Source organism: Danio aesculapii, chromosome 4 (genome assembly GCF_903798145.1).
Source record: "Danio aesculapii chromosome 4, fDanAes4.1, whole genome shotgun sequence".
Classification (NCBI taxonomy): Eukaryota; Metazoa; Chordata; class Actinopteri; order Cypriniformes; family Danionidae; genus Danio; species Danio aesculapii.
The window spans coordinates 22,794,305-22,813,195 of NC_079438.1; the positions used below are offsets into that span (position 1 = coordinate 22,794,305).

Consider the following 18,891-nt stretch of genomic DNA (forward strand, 5'->3'; position numbering starts at 1 on the left):
GAGGCTCATATTAAGTTCAAATCACTGGCACTGCACCCTCTTACCTCCACCTACTGTTGAAGGCCTACATCCCCTCCAGAAGCCTCAAATCTGGGAGTGATTGCAGGCTATAAATCACTTTCCAAAACATTTTCATTGACTGTTCCATGCTGGAGGAAAGTCTTCCCATTCCCAACTAAATGTAAATGTAAGATTCTCAAATGTAAGATTCTCAGTCGCAAAAATAATTAAATAAAATAACTAAATAACATTCATCCATGCACAGCAATAATCATTTGCAAAATCCAATTCATAAATTCAAAGACAATTAATTTGTGAATTTAGGAATTGTGTGCTTTAAAAAATTCCAGAGATTTAAGGAGATTGCAAAATTTGTCCCATCTGGGGCAGTGGCTTTCTTTGAATACTACATGTGTTTATTGCAACCAAGTTAATCAATCGTGTGAAATGTATATTGTCTGGTACTAAACAAAGGGTAGTGATATTAGCATAACTGTAAATGAAGAACTAGTATCAGAAACAGTATTTGTCTTGTAACATCTTGTAACATAGCAACTGCTCAGTGGAAGACAGTGCCATTGGCATGGGTCAAACCAGATCACTTAAAAACCTACTGCAACGGTAAAACTTTGCTTTTTTCATTAGCTCGCTCATGCTCACGGACAATGCAATTGGGTCGCAAAGAACTTTCCATGCAACCTCTTAAAGTTTAGGAACCGCCGAAACCACAATAAACTTCTGCAAACCGACTGTCTGTCACCCCGGTAACTTACGACAACTTCCACTCACAATTAAGTGAATCCCAAGGACGTCACTGAAGCTGAGTCACCAACCAATCAGGAACGCTGTGTTGCGTCGAGGCCAGTCGGCGAAGGAAACTCAAACAAATGTTGTCTTTTGCTGATCTGGTGCAAATTGATCTTAAGCAGTTAAAGATAAGCCCAATCTCTGCTTTTGTGGTTTCTCATGTGTGATTCTAAAATCTAGTAATAAGAGCTCAAATTCATTTGGGACGGTTGTCAACTCATTTTGCACAAGCACCAGAATTGATAACCACTGCTCTGAGGAACTCAAAATAACAAACTATCATACTCTAAATGAATTGCCTTCCTAAAGTTACATCTCTACTTCAGTATATCCCTGTAAACATTTCTTTACAATATTTAAAACAGTTTGATAATTTAGACAATTCATTTCACTGGAACAATAAGCACCCTTGGTTGCATAGGAGTACATCGCAACAGCCAGTTGATAAAAAAAGGGTTGGGGCTTCCTGAGCATTTATTTCATTATTACGCCTTCAGTCTGAGACATCTCGCGCACTGGTCTATCCATCCTGAGAGAGCTCCATCTTGGTTTATGGTTGAACAAGCCATCCTACTTCCCCTTCCACCACTAAATGTCTATTTATTCATTTTATTTTGTAAATGTGTTATTTTTTAAGGCTGATTTAAAAATTTTATAATTGTTACTGATATAATTTTAGGTGCAGGCTAGGACTGTTTCTGCCATTTGCAGATAAAGTTGTCCTTTTGGCTTCATAGGACATGGACCTTCAGCATGGATGGTTTGCTGCTGAGTGTGACATAACAGGAAAAGAAACAGTACCTCTAAGTCAGAAACCATGGTGCTTGACTGGAAAAAGGTGGCCATCTCCAGTTTGAAGGAGAGTCCTTACCCTAAATGGAGTTCAAATATCTGGGGTTTTTTTCCCGAGGAATGAAATGTGAGATTTAAAGATGGATCAGTGCAGTAGCAGCAGTAATGCAGTTAATGTGATTGTCTGTTGTGGTAAAGGAGCTGAGACAAAAGGTAATGTTCTCAATTTACGCTTAATCTAGGTTCCTACTCTCACCTATGGTCATGACTGAAAGGACAAGGTCTCGGATACAACCAGACACATTTTACAAAGTGTTATGACCCGCTTGTTTGAGTCGCAACATAAAAGAGACATGAACCAACAAAATAGCCTGAATGGAAAATATTTATTATAAAATGTAACTCATAGAACAATCAAAGCAACCAACAAAAGTCTTGGGATAATAATGAAGATAAAGAACTTAGGATATAATCACAGCAACACTTTAACTACATGATACAAGTAATGTAAAACAAAACCTTAAGAGTTGAAACTCTTCCCACACTGAGTGCATGTAAATGGTTTCTCTCCAATGTGGGTCTTCATGTGTTTATTAGGTCTGAGGAGTTGCTGAAACTCATCCCACACCGAAGCTGCGGTCACACTAGAGTTTGAGCATGTGAAATTCTGTTGTACAGCGCTGAGAAAAGGGGCGGGATTAAACAAGATGATTACACATTAAAAAGAGAGCGATTGGTCCATATTTTAAATTTCTGTCCAGAGAGGTCATGTTTTGATCTTTGATTGGTCTCACAGAGTCAAGTGATGGGATTTCGCAAGTCAGAGTTCACCAAGCTTGAACTTTGCAAGGTGAGCTGCGAAACTTGATGCACGAACTTGCGTTTCCGGTCTGACGTACTTGCGTGCGTATTGAAGAATTTTTTGATGATTTTAACTTCATCCTATACATTAATAGACTAATCCTTGCATTAATAGTTTAACTCTGTTTTTAACTAATTACATGAGCTTATGCCAATGTGTTTATCCTGATATAACCTTATGTGCTTAACCTCATCTAACCTTGCTCCATAACAGTTGTGTCTTTGTGTGACTGATAACCGAGTTAAGTTAACTCCTCTGTACTTGTTATCAACAAAATGTTACAATTCCACTTTCAGAGTGTGCTCATTTACAGGAACCATAACAGACGGGAGGGGCGAAGGCTCACTCTCTTTCAGGCTCTGTTATGTGTATGTGTGACTTTTTCTGTGCAGATTTGCTGTTCTGCATAACAACTGATGATAAAACTGATCTGGATGAAGGATCTTTCTTACTGAAGTGCCCCTGGGTGGGGCTGAAGAGAGACAACAATAAATATGGGGGGGACAAGGGTGTGGGTGTGTGTGCCCAGCTGACACAGACTGCCTGTGTTGCTATTCTCTAACACTCTGAGCTCTGTAATGCTTTATTCATCTAATTAATTAAATTGTTTAAACATATTTAAAGCCTCTAAATGATGTTTTATCCTGGGAGGACTAGGAGTAGTCTAACAGTATGAATGGAAGTCTATGGAGAGAAAAATCCAGTGTGACCGTGGCTTAAGTGCAAGTGAATGGTTTCTCTCCAGTGTGGATCCTTGTGTGTAGATTAAGGGATGATGATTGGCTGAAACTCTTCCCACACTGAGTGCAAGTGAATGGTTTCTCTCCAGTGTGGATCCTCATGTGTTGATAAAGGTTTGATGAGCAGTTAAAACTGTTCCCACACTGTGTGCAAGTGAATGGTTTCTCTCCAGTGTGGATCCTCATGTGTGTATAAAGGTTTGATGATTGGCTGAAACTCTTCCCAAACGGAGTGCATGTGAAAGGTTTCTTTCCAGTGTGGATCCTCATGTGTAGATTAAGGGATGACGATATGCTAAAACTCTTCCCACACTGAGTGCATGTGAATGGTTTCTCTCCAGGGTGGATTTTCATGTGATCATTAAGGTGTGATGATTGGCTGAAACTCTTCCCACACTGAGTGCATTTGAATGGTTTCTCTCTAGTGTGGGTCCTCATGTGAGTCTTAAGATTGTCTTTTCTTCCAAAACTCTTTCCACACTGAGTGCAGGTGAAATGATTCTTCAAAATACCATCAGTCTGTAAATGAGTTTTTCCCTGAATTTTGACATGATGTTGCTCCTCTTTACTCACCTCATTCTCTTCAATTTGGTCTGAAATAAAAAAATAATAAAGTAAATAAAATAAAATAAAAAAAAATATTAGTTTTCATTAAGTCTTAAAAACTCTCATCAAAATCTGAAAAGTGAAGACACTGGAAATATTGGCTACACACACTGTAATTTTGATGCACACATATTTTAAAATAAATCAGATCATATTTTGTTTGGTCCATTAACGTGTACACATTTCACGAGTTCACACTTGCAACAGTTTCAGAATAAAGCGTATTTGGCGTGCTGTCCGGGGAGAGGGCTCTGAGCTCGGGGAAGACACCCAAACTCGAGTCATTCCTCTTATCAGGAAACAAAGAGGAATAGGGATTCGAGCGAAGTATCTAGCCCGGCCCCAGAACGCTCCCCCCGGGATAGTAATGCTTAAGAGGTGAGGTGACGGGGTGGTGGAGGGATGCTAAAGTCGTAAGATGCTGCAGGTAAGACAGCTTTGGTATATATAGGGGTTTGGTCAAGAACTGATTGGATAATAGAATAATTGTCAATGACGTATTTGATACTGAAACTTCTGCGCGTGCTCCTCCCGAAATTTGTTTATCAAACATCACTTCACGAGTTCACACTTGCAACAGTTTCAGAATAAAGCGTATTTGGCGTGCTGTCCGGGGAGAGGGCTCTGAGCTCGGGGAAGACACCCAAACTCGAGTCATTCCTCTTATCAGGAAACAAAGAGGAATAGGGATTCGAGCGAAGTATCTAGCCCGGCCCCAGAACGCTCCCCAAAAATTGCTTATTTTGTTACAGGACAGCAGCCAGACAAGTGGGTGAGCCCCCCAAAATTTGCTGATCTTTAAAATTTGGAGGGGTGCTGTTAAGCTGATGGTTGTGCTTTGCAAGGTGTGTGTCTCGGGAGGAGGCAGTAACTGTATTGATGGTGATGCGTTAAGTGTCTCCAGCAGGAGTCGTCGCTCCCACGGGAGACGGGCGTCTCCCATAGGAGCGGTCACTGCGCTGGCAGTGGTGGTAAGGTGTACTTCTCCCATGGGAGCTGTCACTGCACTTGCAGTGGTGCATAATTAAGGTGTACGTCTCCCGAGGGAGCTGTCACTGCGCTTGCAGTGGTGCATGATAAGGTGTACGTCTCCCATGGGAGCTGTCACTGCGCTTGCAGTGGTGCATAATTATAAGGTGTACGTCTCCCGTAGGAGCTGTCACTGCGCTTGCAGTGGTGCATAATGAGGTGTACGTCTCCCATGGGAGCGGTCACTGCACTTGCAGTGGTGCAAAATTTTGTAAAGGTGTACGTCTCCCGTAGGAGCGGTCACTGCACTAGCAGTGGTGCATGATAATGAGGTGTTCGTCTCCCGTGGGAGCTGTCACTGCACTTGCAGTGGTGCGTAATTATAAAGTGTACGTCTCCCGTAGGAGCGGTCACTGCGCTTGCAGTGGTGCATAATGAGGTGTACGTCTCCCATGGGAGCGGTCACTGCACTTGCAGTGGTGCATAATTTATAAAGGTGTACGTCTCCCGTAGGAGCGGTCACTGCGCTTGCAGTGGTGCATAATGAGGTGTACGTCTCCCATGGGAGCGGTCACTGCACATACAGTGGTGCATAATATATAAAGGTGTACGTCTCCCGTAGGAGCGGTCACTGTACTAGCAGTGGTGCATAATAATGAGGTGTGTGTCTCCCGAGGGAGCGGTCACTGCACTTGCAGTGGTGCATAAGATGTATGTCTCCCGTGGGAGCTGTCACCGCACTTGCGGTGGTGCATGATTATAAAGGTGTACGTCTCCCGTAGGAGCGGTCACCGCGCTAGCGGTGGTGCATAAAAAGGTGTACGTCTCCCGTGGGAGCAGTCTCTGCGCTTGCAGTGGTGCATAATAATGAGGTGTGCATCTCCTGTTGGAACGGTTATGTAGATGCTGTATTAGCGTTATTAAAATATATTATGCAAAGTATATTTCGAAGGAAGTGTCGTGTCAATGAAGTAATGTGTTTTGAATAAGGGTTTGATGGGCTTTTCTAATGTGAGAGCGGTCGGCTCGAATGTAGCACTTAAAGGCCTGTGAGGACCAGCGTCCGAGTGTTTGGATCTGCTGCTCTGATAGACCATTTTGTGCTGCAGTGGTGGCTGCGCCTATTCTGAAGGAATGGCTGGAGAAATTGTCAGCTGGAAAGCCCGACTTAATTAGGACGCATTTAAGATGCTTCTGGAACCAGAAACGAGTGACTGGGCGATTGCTATCGTCTGTAAAAAGGGGGTCTGAAAGGGAAGTGGCTTGTGATCTCCTGATATGTGAAAATGCTAGCAGTGTTTGGTATGGATGGATAGGTGATTGAAGGTTGAAAATGTAAATGTAATGGCCTCTTTTTGCTTGATCAGTTTTGCTTTGTTTAATGAGGAAAGAAATGGTTTCGTTATCCAGCGTTACTAGATCGGATATGGTGGGATGAATGTTTGGGTTGAACCCTGATGTAATGGTGAGTTCTGAACACCTTAAAAATCCGAAGAAGGCTAAAATAAACATGGCGTCGAGAGTACGTGCTGTGTGGATTGATTCGTATCCTTTGCGAAGAGTGGATATGCATTTAGTGAGTGTTTTCAGTGTTATGGGTTGTCGGGTGTCATGACGTGTGGGGTGGGTTCTCTGTATGCCTTTCAAGAGAAGAGTTGTTTGCGAATTAGCTATGTGAGGTGCAGGGGAGCCGTAAATTAGTTTGTGGAAAAATTGAATTCCACTCAAATAGCCTTTAATGGAATTGATCTGGAGTTTTTTGATAATTGTGAGGTAGGATATGTAAGATGAAATGGAAAGTAGAGAAAAATCTGGAAACAGTATGTTATAACATGCATGGAATGTTTTAAAGCTTTTCCATGCTGTTAAATATGACTGCAGGGTTCTAGGAGCCACTGCCTGAAGGATAAAGTCGAGAGAGGCTCCAAGCAGGTTTTTTAAAGGATGATCTATGGGAATATCAGCTCTGAATAAGGAGGGACTTGGATTGGAAACTGATCCGCCTCTGGAGCCAAATGTCTGAATTTCTGGAAGGCAAAACGAGAGAGAGAGTCAGCAATTTGATTTTTGGACCCAGAAATGTGATTTGCAGTTAAAATAAACTGGTCACATGCTGAGATCCAAGTTAGGCGTCTTAGTAGGGGAATTAGTGCTAGCGAATTTGAACGGCCTTTATTTATACAGTGAACGGTTGCTTCATTGTCACAGTGAATTATGATGCGGGAAGAGGACCATTCTTTACCCCATAGGGATGCAGCGACGACTAGTGGGTAGAGCTCGAATAGCGCCGATGATTTTAGTGGTTGCGGCAGGTCTAATAGCTGGGGCGGCCAAGTGGACGCGAACCAGCGTCCTTGATAGTAGCCTCCGAATCCGATTGACGGGGCGGCGTCGGTGAATAAATTAATGTCTGCTGGGGAGGATATTAGGTCGCTGTAAAAGAAGGAGAGACCGTTCCATTGTTTGAGGAATAATATCCATAAACGGAGTTCGTTTAGGCTATTGTCATCGATGGATATAATATCCTCTAGACCGTGAGCTGAGGACGCGAGAAATAAGAGATGAGAAATAAACGAGCGGCCTTGGGGAATTATGCGCATTGCGAAATTCAAATGGCCGAGAATTGATAATAGCTCACGCTTAGAACAGAGGGGACTGTCTAATAGGGAGGAAGCTACCAGGATCGTTCGATCAATTTTTTCCTTTGGTAGGGACGCTTGGAATTTATTGGAGTCTAATTTGATGCCCAAGAATTCGATTGAAGTGCTTGGACCGGCGGTTTTTTCCTCGGCGAGGGGAATCCCGAGTTCAGCGAAAACCTTCTGAACTGTCAAAAGGTGCGCGGCTGGTATAGCGTCTGGTGGTGAGATGATTAGGAAATCATCTAGTAGATGTATTAGATGCGGGATTTCGTAGTTATTGGAAAGGATCCAGCAGATTGCTTCCGACAGCGTATCGAAAATCTTTGGACTACTTCTGCAACCAAAGGTTAGGCGGACGGAAAAAATAATAATTTTTTCGCCAAAGAATGCCGAAAAGGTGCCAAAAGTCAGGGTGGATGGGCATGACTTTAAAGGCGGACGTTATGTCGACTTTAGCCATCCATGCGCCGCGACCCGCGATTTTAATTAATGAAATAGCTTGGTCGATGTCATGATAAATCATTGAGTACTCTTCCAGAGGGATGAGACTGTTAATACTAGGAAACGGAGAGTTATGAGGGGAGGAGAGGTCGATTATTAAGCGTTTTTTATCGGAGAATTTCCTAGTGGCGATGCCAATAGGACTGACGCGATAAACTCTGAAAGGAGGTGCGGAGAAAGGACCCATCATGAAATTTTCGTCTACTTCTTTTTTGATTAGACGGTCGACGACGTCGGGTTCGGCGAGAGCGGACTGAAGATTTGGACAAATGAAACTACAGGTGGGTAGGCTAGTGACACCTGGATGAAAACCTGAAGACAGACCCGTTAATAGAAATTCGGTGAATTGGGATCGGGATGTTTGAGCAGTTCCGATTTTAGGCGAGAAACATTCACAGGAGTCGATAGGTACTTTCTGGTATTTTTATTTACAGATTTTCTCACTGGACATACTGTGCGGGCGTGAGCGCCGCCGCAGAAATTGCAAACATGCAAAAAACGACATTTCTGTCTCCAGCACCTGCCGCTATTGAAGCCGGTGCACGGGCTGGCGGAGGCTGGGACAGAAGAGCTGTGATCAGAAAAAAGGGGCGGAATATTTGGGTTTGAAGGGACGTAACTGGTAGATCTGGGCTGGGCTGGGTCGGGGAGGGGAGGAGGGATGGGATTTATGAATGGGCATGATTCTGTGTGGTGGGTGGTGGATCGACAGACCGCGCAAGATATACTGCGGCAACCGAGAAAGACTTTATTATGGAGATCTGTGTCTATGGCTCCCCAGAATGGGGTCTGGTTCCATTGTGAAATGCGAATGGCGCATTTAGCGGAGAAAAGGCGGTGGTATGTATAGAAATGAGAGCCTCCGTATGAGAGCGCGAGCTCAGCGACTATCGCGAGATAATCATTGAGCTCACGCCTCCTGTGGGGATAGACAGAACAGATGACGTCTGTATATCTTGAAAATGCTATTGTGAATTCTGCGAATGATAAGATGCGTGACTGAATGTTAGCTGTGTTTTTTAAAGTTACTGAAAATTGGCCGCAATCTATCTGGCGGTCTGCCGATGTGGGTGAAATGGGTGAGAGGAGAGAAAAAAGATCAACATCCGAACCTGACAGGATTTGGCTCCTGATGGTGTTGGAGACGGGTGGAGGATCCAGGGCGAGGGCGTTGGGTGGAACAGGTAGAGGCGTGGCTGTGGACAGAGAAAAAGACTTAGTGTGAAGAAGTGGCTGTGGGATGTTGGAGGCTAGAGCCGCTTGCGGAGGCATGCTCGCGCTACTGCTGGCCCTAGGATCACCGGTGGGAGGGAAAGAGAAAAGGGGAGGGGCTTCCGACGTTAGTGACGTCAGCGGAGGCGGCCTCACGCTGGAACTTGCGTCGGGGCCTGGAGGAAAGTTGTAAGCTAGGGCCGCTTGCGGAGGCATGCTCGCGCTGCTGACCCTAGGATCACCGGTGGGAGGAAAAGAGAAGAGAGGAGGGGCTGCCGACGTTAGTGACATCAGCGGAGGCGGCCTCACGCTGGAACTTGCGTCGGGGCCTGAAGGAAAGTTGTAAGCTAGGGCCGCTTGCGGAGGCATGCTCGCGCTGCTGCTGGCCCTAGGATCACCAGTGGGAGAAAAAGAGAAGAGAGGAGGGGCTGCCGACGTTAGTGACATCAGCGGAGGTGGCCTCGCGCTGGAACTTGCGTCGGGGCCTGAGAAAACCTGGGGAAGAAGAGGAGGAATTAGAGGAGCTGGGTTTTGAGCTGGGAGCTGAGGCGGCCTCGCGCTCGCACTGCTCGTGGGAGCTTGGGAGGAATGGGGAGGCAGGATGTGAATTTGGGCCTGTGCTTCCTGTAGCGACCCTGCGCTTGAGTTTGAAGGGGGGGCTGCGGGCCAAGGATATATTTGAGGATGAGCTTCTGGTGCCGCTAGCGGAGGCAAGCTCCCGCTATACTGGCGGCTCGAAGGAACGAGTCCAGAGCCGGCGTGGAGTCCCACTTCCGGGGTTTGAGATCCTACGTCCTCTGGACCTTGGGCTCTCCCCAGACTCGCTGACGGCCTGCTGCTGCGTCCGGGTCTGGAAGACTGGTTTCGATCCGGACGCTGGTATGGAGACTTTTGTACCTGGCCGGATTTTTTCGTGGCTTTGGAAGGTGGAGTGGTGGAAGGAAGTGGTGCTCCGGATTGCAAGGCGTTATACATAGCCAGGAGGTCCGCCTTGGTGGTTCGGCGCGGAACGGTGACGCCTGCGCTGGCCAATGCTTGGCGGAGGTCGGAGACGGTGTTTATCCCTGTGGCTGGGACGGAGGACATGGCTGAGGCAAATGATGAGGCTGGAGAGGATTGCCTTCTGGGAGATGGAGATGGTGAGCCCCGTCTTGATCGGACAGCCGTGATTCTGGCTGAACGGCGGCCTCGAGGTGGAGCCGCGGGCTGAGCTGATGCGCTCTGCGGGGCTACGGAGCTTTGGGTACCGGCGGGAGATCTCAGAGGAGCCTCGGCAAGGAAGGCGTCGTCCTCTGCGAAGAGATTAATCTCAGACATTCTGCGTCGAAGTTTGGATGCTAAAGTCGTAAGATGCTGCAGGTAAGACAGCTTTGGTATATATAGGGGTTTGGTCAAGAACTGATTGGATAATAGAATAATTGTCAATGACGTATTTGATACTGAAACTTCTGCGCGTGCTCCTCCCGAAATTTGTTTATCAAACATCACTTAAGCAGATTCAATTCATCTTTATTTATCTAGTGCTTTTACAATGTAAAGTGTGTCAAAGCCGCTTAACATAGAAGTTATAGTAAATGGACTCTATGCATGAACTCTGCTGACGTGTTTCCGGTAGAATATCAGTTAGGCTCTTTACGTCCACATAGCGTGTTCTACAGCGAAATCTAATAGCAGCGAAACCTAAACACATCAGAGCATGGCAAAAAAAGGGAGATTTACTCTTAAATTGATGAGGATCTAGCGCCAGTGGATGTCCAGCATCTGGAACATCATTATTGTTCAGTTCTAGAACCCACAGTAGTTGATTAATACACCAGATCAGGCTGACAATCTCCATGAAGAGGTGGAGTGACTGAATGAAGATTGCTTCGATGCTGTATTTGGTGATGTTATTAAATTCTAACGGTAGTTAAAAAATGATGTACTAGAATTTAACCCAGATGAAAGTAGTAACAAGTTGTAATTGTATTTTATATTAAATAATATTATGTTTTTATCCATACTTTCAAAAGTTCAAATCTGTAGTCATCTTGACGAGTAAAAGTAAAAAAACAAAAGAAAAAATGATCAGCTTCCTCTGAAACATTTTGATGATATTTTAGATGAGCTGGATCATCATGTCATTCTGAGTATAAATAAACTTTCACTCAAACTATGCAGGTTCTCTTGACTTCATCATTGACCTGAAACGCTGACCTCTCCTGTCACTCCATCCGTATAGTTAGTAACGTTCATACTTATGGATATTGTTTATTTATTCATTTATTTATGTTTTAATGCCGTATCAGCATCATTGGCTATATTCATGGCAAAAACATATAATAAAAATACAATATATAATCATAAAATCAAATCAGTTTCTTAACAAACATACATTGTAAAAAAAACCAAGTAGCAGCAACACTAAAATCAAGTTTGATTAAAGATAAATATTCTAAAAGTGCTCCAAAAGGCACCTTTTCAAACATTTCACACTCAGGGCTGCAAGATGGATTTAATTTAGTATTCTTATTATTAAAATATATCTGAATGAGGATCAGATGACTGAGTTGGTTTTTGAGAATGAAAATCAACCTGTTTGTTTCTGCAGATCTTCCTGTTTGACTGTGAATGTTTCTTCAATCTTCAGGTCTTCACTCTCCTCTTTAATAAACGCCATCTTTATAACAGTGTGGAGATCAGTCGCTTCAGCAGGAGTTTTTCTCTGCGTTTGGACACTTTATCCTGTTTAAAACGAACAAAACCATAAAAATGTCCTGTTTAAAATAAATAAAACAATTAACAGAAACAAAATAACATCTCTTCAACACTTTCAACACTTGAGAGTAATTAACAAAAAGAAATCATCTAAGCAAGAAACAATAGCCACAAATGAGCTGATTAAAACTAGTACTCCATATCTTATATATAGTGATGTATACTTAGAGTGGAAATGACATTATGCTCTAAATTAAACCTTCATTAAAACACTTATTACACACATTTCTGTTACTTTATTCAAACTTTATTCAGGTTTGTTCTTAATTTTTGTTAGTTTTATTTATTTTAGTATCTGCTTACAACAACGTTGTAGCACTTAATTTCCACAATAATTTCCTCTCGGGGACAAATAAAGTTTATCCTATCTTATTCAAACAACAGACCTTACTGTGAGTAAAATAGTACTTCGTTGTATAAAGGGTTAAAATAATATTGTTAACAGCAGGTACTTTTAGCATTAAATGAACAACTTGAAAATTTAATCAGTCGGTTTACATTTGTGTAAAAGCTTTAAAACAAACCCTTTTCCAGTTGAATCACAGTGTGAGAGTGGCGCAGCCTTATGACGTCACACCACCACGCCAAAATAAAAGTCTTTTTTTTTTTTAGCTTTTTTACCCCACTTACTCTTAGTCATGACTTATTAATACATTTCTCTCTCAGTACCATTAGTATTTATGTTAATTGAAAAAACCATTTACCCCCACTAGATCTTTGCCTTCTGGTAGGTTGGTAAGAGGTTGAATTTTCTTTAAACGATTGCATTTCTTTATCCATAACTTTAACTCATTCACTTGCATTTACTGATGTTACTGCCTCTTTGTATGTTTGAATGGGGAAACATCAAATTCTCCAAAATTGCCTGCCAGCTTCCAACCTATATATGTAATATGTTGAAACTTATTTGGGCTACAGTCCAATTGTCAGGATAAAAACAATATTTATAACCAAATAAACAAACAAACAAAAACTAAATAGTTGTAAAGAGGCTTTTAAAAATGACTGAAGAACTTAATACTACATTGAACAATGCATCGACACATGATTAGATTTTATACATTATAATGTTAGCATTCAGATGTTATTTGACTGTAAATTCAGAATGTGCAACTTACCTTTCTCAGTCTTCAATGAAGTGGGATGAGAAATGGCCTCAGTGGGTTTTTCTTTGTATGTTGTTGTTGGTAATAATCCCAATGTAGGAATTTACAATCGTAGTTTGTCCTCCAAAGTTGTTATCTTATAGCTAAATAAGCCAATGAAGATTATGTTAGGAACCCAGAATATATAAACACAACCCTGCTAGGCTACTGGATCTGGAATGTGATTGGATAAGACTCAATTGGCACCCATTAATGCTGGTATAAATATGCAAATGAGCAGTTGAGAGCAGTGAAGACTCAAGACACATTACTGTGGGGGAGCGGAAGTTCATCAGCTTTACAAACCAGTTTTACAGAGAAATAATGATGTATTGGGAAAATAAGTTGACTTTAGCCATCATCATTTGATTTGTTGCTGTTTTTTATATGACTATTGATGGAAGCTTATGTTTTATTTTAGCTGCTGTATTTTGTAGTTAATGTTGATACACTTATGTTGAGGTACTTTGATTTGAAATTTCACATTCATAATTTCACTTATATAATAGTTATGTAAGTCTTATCCTATGATACAGTGATATATTATCATTCGTTGAAAGAAACAATTTCTAAACTTCACATTGAGGTTTTATTTGTTAAGTTCAGTCAATACATTGACATGAGCTAACTATTAGCAATGTTTTAGTTGTTTATTTATCACTGAACTTGTTCTTTATGTGAGTTTAGAGTCCTTTATTTCTCTTAAAGCACATGCAGCTCATTACTGGTTTCTGTAAGACCGTCAACACACTCTTAACAGGTCAATTATTTCTTTCTAAAAGTGTCTATAAATTTTAACGATCAAAATGTAAATTGTTTCTGTGCCAATTATTGTTTTCTTTCCTTCAGTTTTTAGTTGAACAGAACATGTGTGAGCAGCTCAGCTTTCCCGAAAGCCTCTTATTCACCTGGTAGGTAACAAAGATGTTTTTCCCTCTAATTATTACTTGTGTTTGTGCATACAAATATGCATAGACATACACAGGGCCTGCTTCCTGCTTCGCTACTGTTCGGACGTCTTTGCCTACTGCTCCGCTCTCTGCTCACTTGCTTTTATATCTTAAACCCTAATTTTAACTTGAGCCTATCAGCACAGTGCTCAAACAACACAGCTTGAAGATCAGCATCGATTCTACAAACTTTCTGGAATATAGCTTTACTAACAAGAGGGGAATTATCGCCTAAACAATCCTCCCGCTACCAGCTATCAGCTGCTCACATTCCTGAGACGGGAAAACACGGCTGTGAAAATGCCTCTGGATCGGATTAATTCAGATTCTCACTGCTGTACAAACTGCCACAAACTTCTACAAAAGATTGCAGTTCTTGAAACAAAGTTACTTGCGATCCAACCAGAACTGCAGCGTCATTGTGGACGCTCACAGCAAATAGCCGGTGAGTCCCATAAATCTATTCCTACCACTGTTTCGAGCACTGAAAAACAGATTAAAACTGTTGAAAATGAGTATTGGCATAAACAAGGTGCGAGACCAAAGGGTACTCGTGGGGTCAGATCATATGCTGCCGCATTAGCGTCCTCTACCCCAAATACAGCTCGGACTCAAATACAGCTTGAGAACAGATATGAAGTATTGAGTAATATGGGTGAAGAATCGCCAAATGCAGTCAGACAGAGATCGCATGACTCAGCAGCTAACTCTGCATGGAACAGAGGCTCAAGGCCGACTAGACAGCGGCATTCTGCTCCGATCGCACCTGAGATAAGAACACTAGTTGTAGGAGATTCAATAATCAGGAATTTTAGGAGCAAATCTACAATGACATACTGCTTCCCTCATGCAACAGTTTCTGATATAAACAAAGAACTTAAGGAAATTCTGAAAAAGCACAAGACTGCAAAACGGATTATCATCCATGTGGGGAAGAATGATATTCAGAAGGAACAGTCAGAACTGCTCAAGAGAGATTTCTGTGAGCTCTTGGAAACAGTTGAAAGAGTGAAAATTCAGCCGTTCATCAGTGGACCACTCCCTGCAAGAGGGACAAATATGTTTTCTTGGCTTCTTGGTCTAAATGTATGGCTGCAGAAAACATGTAACAGGAAAGGACTGAATTTTATTGACAACTTCAATCTCTTCTGGAACCAAAGACAGCTGTTGACATCAGACGGCCTTCACCCAAACAAACTTGGTGCAAAGGTGCTAAAGGACAATATCTTCTTCTCCCTCCATCATCCATCAGCTGTGTGTGCCACTGACCTCAATCCAAATGGCACATACACACCTAGCATCTGTCCGGATGACAACAGGACCTCAAATCAGCTCCCGAGTGGACTTGGGGCTGATGCATCACCCAAGGACAGTGATAACGCTACACAGCCAAAACATCCACTGTTGATAAAGACACTATCGCTGGCCCTCTGCTCAACACAGACAGACTGTGACGCATCAGAACAGCATCATGTCTCATCACTAAAAAATGATCCTCAGGAAAACACCCAGGAAAACATATTTCAGCACCCAGAAACTCTAGAGCCACAGCCTCTGTCACCAGACATGTTCTCATTATCACCTTGCTCGCCTCTCTTGGGTTTCTCAAAAAAGATGGAGGAACTGGTGCATGCTGGAACTAAACTTTCACACTCCATCGCCGCAAGCCCCCAGTTACCAACCAAAAAGCGGCCTGCTCCACAACCACCTCTGAGCCCACCTGGAAGAGCCCTCCGACATTTGCCCCACCGCCAGGGCCCAAACAACAACGCACCATCTTCAGCTGGTGAACAAAACTGCTCTCCATGATGTGTCTCTGGTGCCTGCTTAGATAACAGTGTCTTAATCAGATGTTTACAGAACAAGCAGGAACCCAGTGTGCCTGTAGCTTTCTCCACACATATATGTGTTGTATTACGTGACAGAAAACCGAAAACTTTTTCAGGCAGTATAGCAAATCACTCAAATCTTGTGTCTATTAAATATAAATCTGAGACTACTGTAGCAAAAACAGCTAAAACTGTTAAGTTAGCACTTTTAAACATCCGATAACTCAACAATAAGTCACTTTTAGTCAATGATTTTATCAACACAAATTGCCTTGATTTTATGCTTTTAAATGAAACTTGGCTAGATGACAGCTGTAGTGCAGCAGTTCTGAATGAAACAGCTCCTTTAAACTTTGACTTTTTGAGTGTTTGCAGAGCCAATAGGAGAGGTGGAGGCATTGCTGCCCTGTTTAAAGATGTCTATGAGTATAAACAAGTGTTATTTGGTGACTTTTTGTCTTTTGAATATCTGAGTATAGCACTAAAATGTACTCCACGTATCTTACTGATCATTATCTACAGACCTCCAAAATATTCTCCAACTTTTATTGATGATTTTACAAAGCTGTTATCAATAGTAACCTCTGAATTTGACTATTTTACCATTGCTGGGGATTTTAATATTCACATTGATAATCCAGAAATCAATGCTGTAAAAGAACTGATGACTGTTTTGAACACTTTTGATCTGACTCAGCATGTTCAAGGACCCACACACAATCGTGGACACACTCTTGATCTACTTATAACTAAGGGTTTACACATTTCATCAACTGTTGTTAAGGATGTTGCACTATCTGATCATTTCTGTATTTTCTTTGACATATTGATCACTCCAGCTATTAAAGACAGATCTGTCTCTGTCAGAAAGAGATGCATAAATGAGAACACTAATGAGCAGTTTATGAAGGCCATATCGCTAGCACCAAGTATATCTGCAGACTCTGTTGATTCTCTTCTTGATTTGTTTAACTCTAAAGTTAAGAATGTCATAGATGACATTGCTCCTGTTAAAGCCAAGAAGATGACTAGCAGGCAAAGGGGATCTTTGACTAGGTCCCCAAGAATACAAATGACGAAAAGACAGTGCAGAAAAGCTGAGCGTATGAGGAGAAAGACCAAACAAGTAGTCCATTATAATATCTATAAAGACAGTCTTCGTGCTTTTAATATGGAACTAAAAACTGCTAGGCAGACTTTCTTTTCAAGCCTTATAAACAGCAACGTAAATAATGCTCGTAAACTCTTTGCAACGATAGAGAGACTCACAACCCCCCCCCCCCCCCCCCCCCCCCCAGTCGGATTCCCAGTGAACTACTCTCTGAAAGCAAATGCAATGAGTTTGCTCATTTCTTTACTGACAAGATCAATAATATCAGAAAGGCAATCAGCTCATCCAATCAGCCAAGTTGTGTCGAAGTCAGACTAGCTCAATCACAACTTTAGAAATCAGACTTTATGTCCGATTTCATGGCAATTAATGGCAAAATCTTAGAAGAGATCGTGCAAGTTATGAAAACATCAACCTGCAGTCTTGACACGCTCCCCACATCATTCTTTAAAACGGTGTTTACCTGCTTAGAAATGGATCTTCTAAAAGTGGTAAATGCTTCACTTCTCTCAGGGATTTTTCCTAACTCACTTAAAACTGCAGTTGTTAAACCCCTCTTGAAGAAGAGCAACCTGGATAACACCCTATTGAGCAATTACAGGCCCATCTCAAATCTCCCTTTCATTGGCAAAATCATTGAAAAAGTTGTTTTTAACAAGGTTAACAAGTTCTTAAACTTCAAGGGGTGTTTGGACAATTATCAATCTGGTTTCAGACTACATCACAGTACAGAGAGCGCCCTTATAAAGATAATCAATGACATCCGCCTAAATACAGATTCAGGCAAACTAACAGTGCTGGTACTGCTCGATCTCAGTGCTGCATTTGACACTGTCGATCACAGCATACTTCTGGATAGGCTGGAAAACTGGGTTGGGCTGTCTGGGACGGTCCTCAAATGGTTCAGATCTTACCTTGAAGGAAGAGGCTACTATGTCAGTATAGGTGACCATAGGTCGAGGTGGACACCCATGACATGTGGAGTCCCACAAGGCTCGATTCTGGCACCACTCCTGTTCAACCTTTATATGCTCCCTCTGAGCCAAATAATGAGAAAAAAACAAATCTCCTACCACAGCTATGCTGATGACACTCAGATCTACCTAGCCTACTGCCTAATGACTACAGCCCCATTGACACCCTCTGCCAATGCATTGATGAAATTAACAGTTGGATGTGCCAAAACTTTCTTCAGTTAAACAAAGAGAAAACTGAAGTGATTGTGTTTGGGAACAGAGATGAGGTTTTCAAGGTGAATGCGTACCTTGGCTCTAAGGGTCAAACAACAAAAAATAAGGTCAAGAATCTTGGTGTGACTCTGGAGTCAGATCTGAGTTTTAATAGTCATATCAAAGCAGTTAGTAAATCAGCATACTATTATCTCAAAAACATTGCAAGAATTAGATGCTTTGTTTCCAGTGAAGACTTAGAAAAACTTGTTCATGCTTTTATCAGCAGCAGGGTGGATTACTGTAATGGCCTCCTCACTGGCCTTCCCAAAAAGACAGTCAGACAGTTGCAGCTCATCCAGAACGCTGCGGCCAGAATTCTGACCAGAACCAGGAAATCAGAGCACATCACACCTGTCCTCAGGTCTTTACACTGGCTCCCAGTTACATTCAGAATAGATTTTAAAGTATTATTACTGGTCTATAAATCACTAAATGGCCTAGGACCTCAATACATTATAGATATGCTCACTGAATACAAACCTAACAGATCACTCAGATCTTTAGTATCAAATAAATTAGAAATCCCAAGAGTTCAGTCAAAGCAGGGTGAATCGGTACTACGCCCCTCGCTGCTGGAATCAGCTTCCAGAAATGATCAGATGTGCTCCAACATTAGGCACATTCACATCAAGACTGAAAACACATCTGTTTAGCTGTGCCTTTACTGAATGAGCACTGTGCTACGTCCGACAGATCGAACTACTATGTTTTTCTCTTCTTTTTAATTCTTTTATAA

At 42.3% G+C, this 18,891-nt stretch overlaps 1 pseudogene; it reads left to right on the plus strand.

Moving 5' to 3' along the window:
• Positions 1-18,891, plus strand: part of LOC130222303 (zinc finger protein 208-like) — a 758,572-nt pseudogene that overhangs the window by 412,842 nt on the left and 326,839 nt on the right.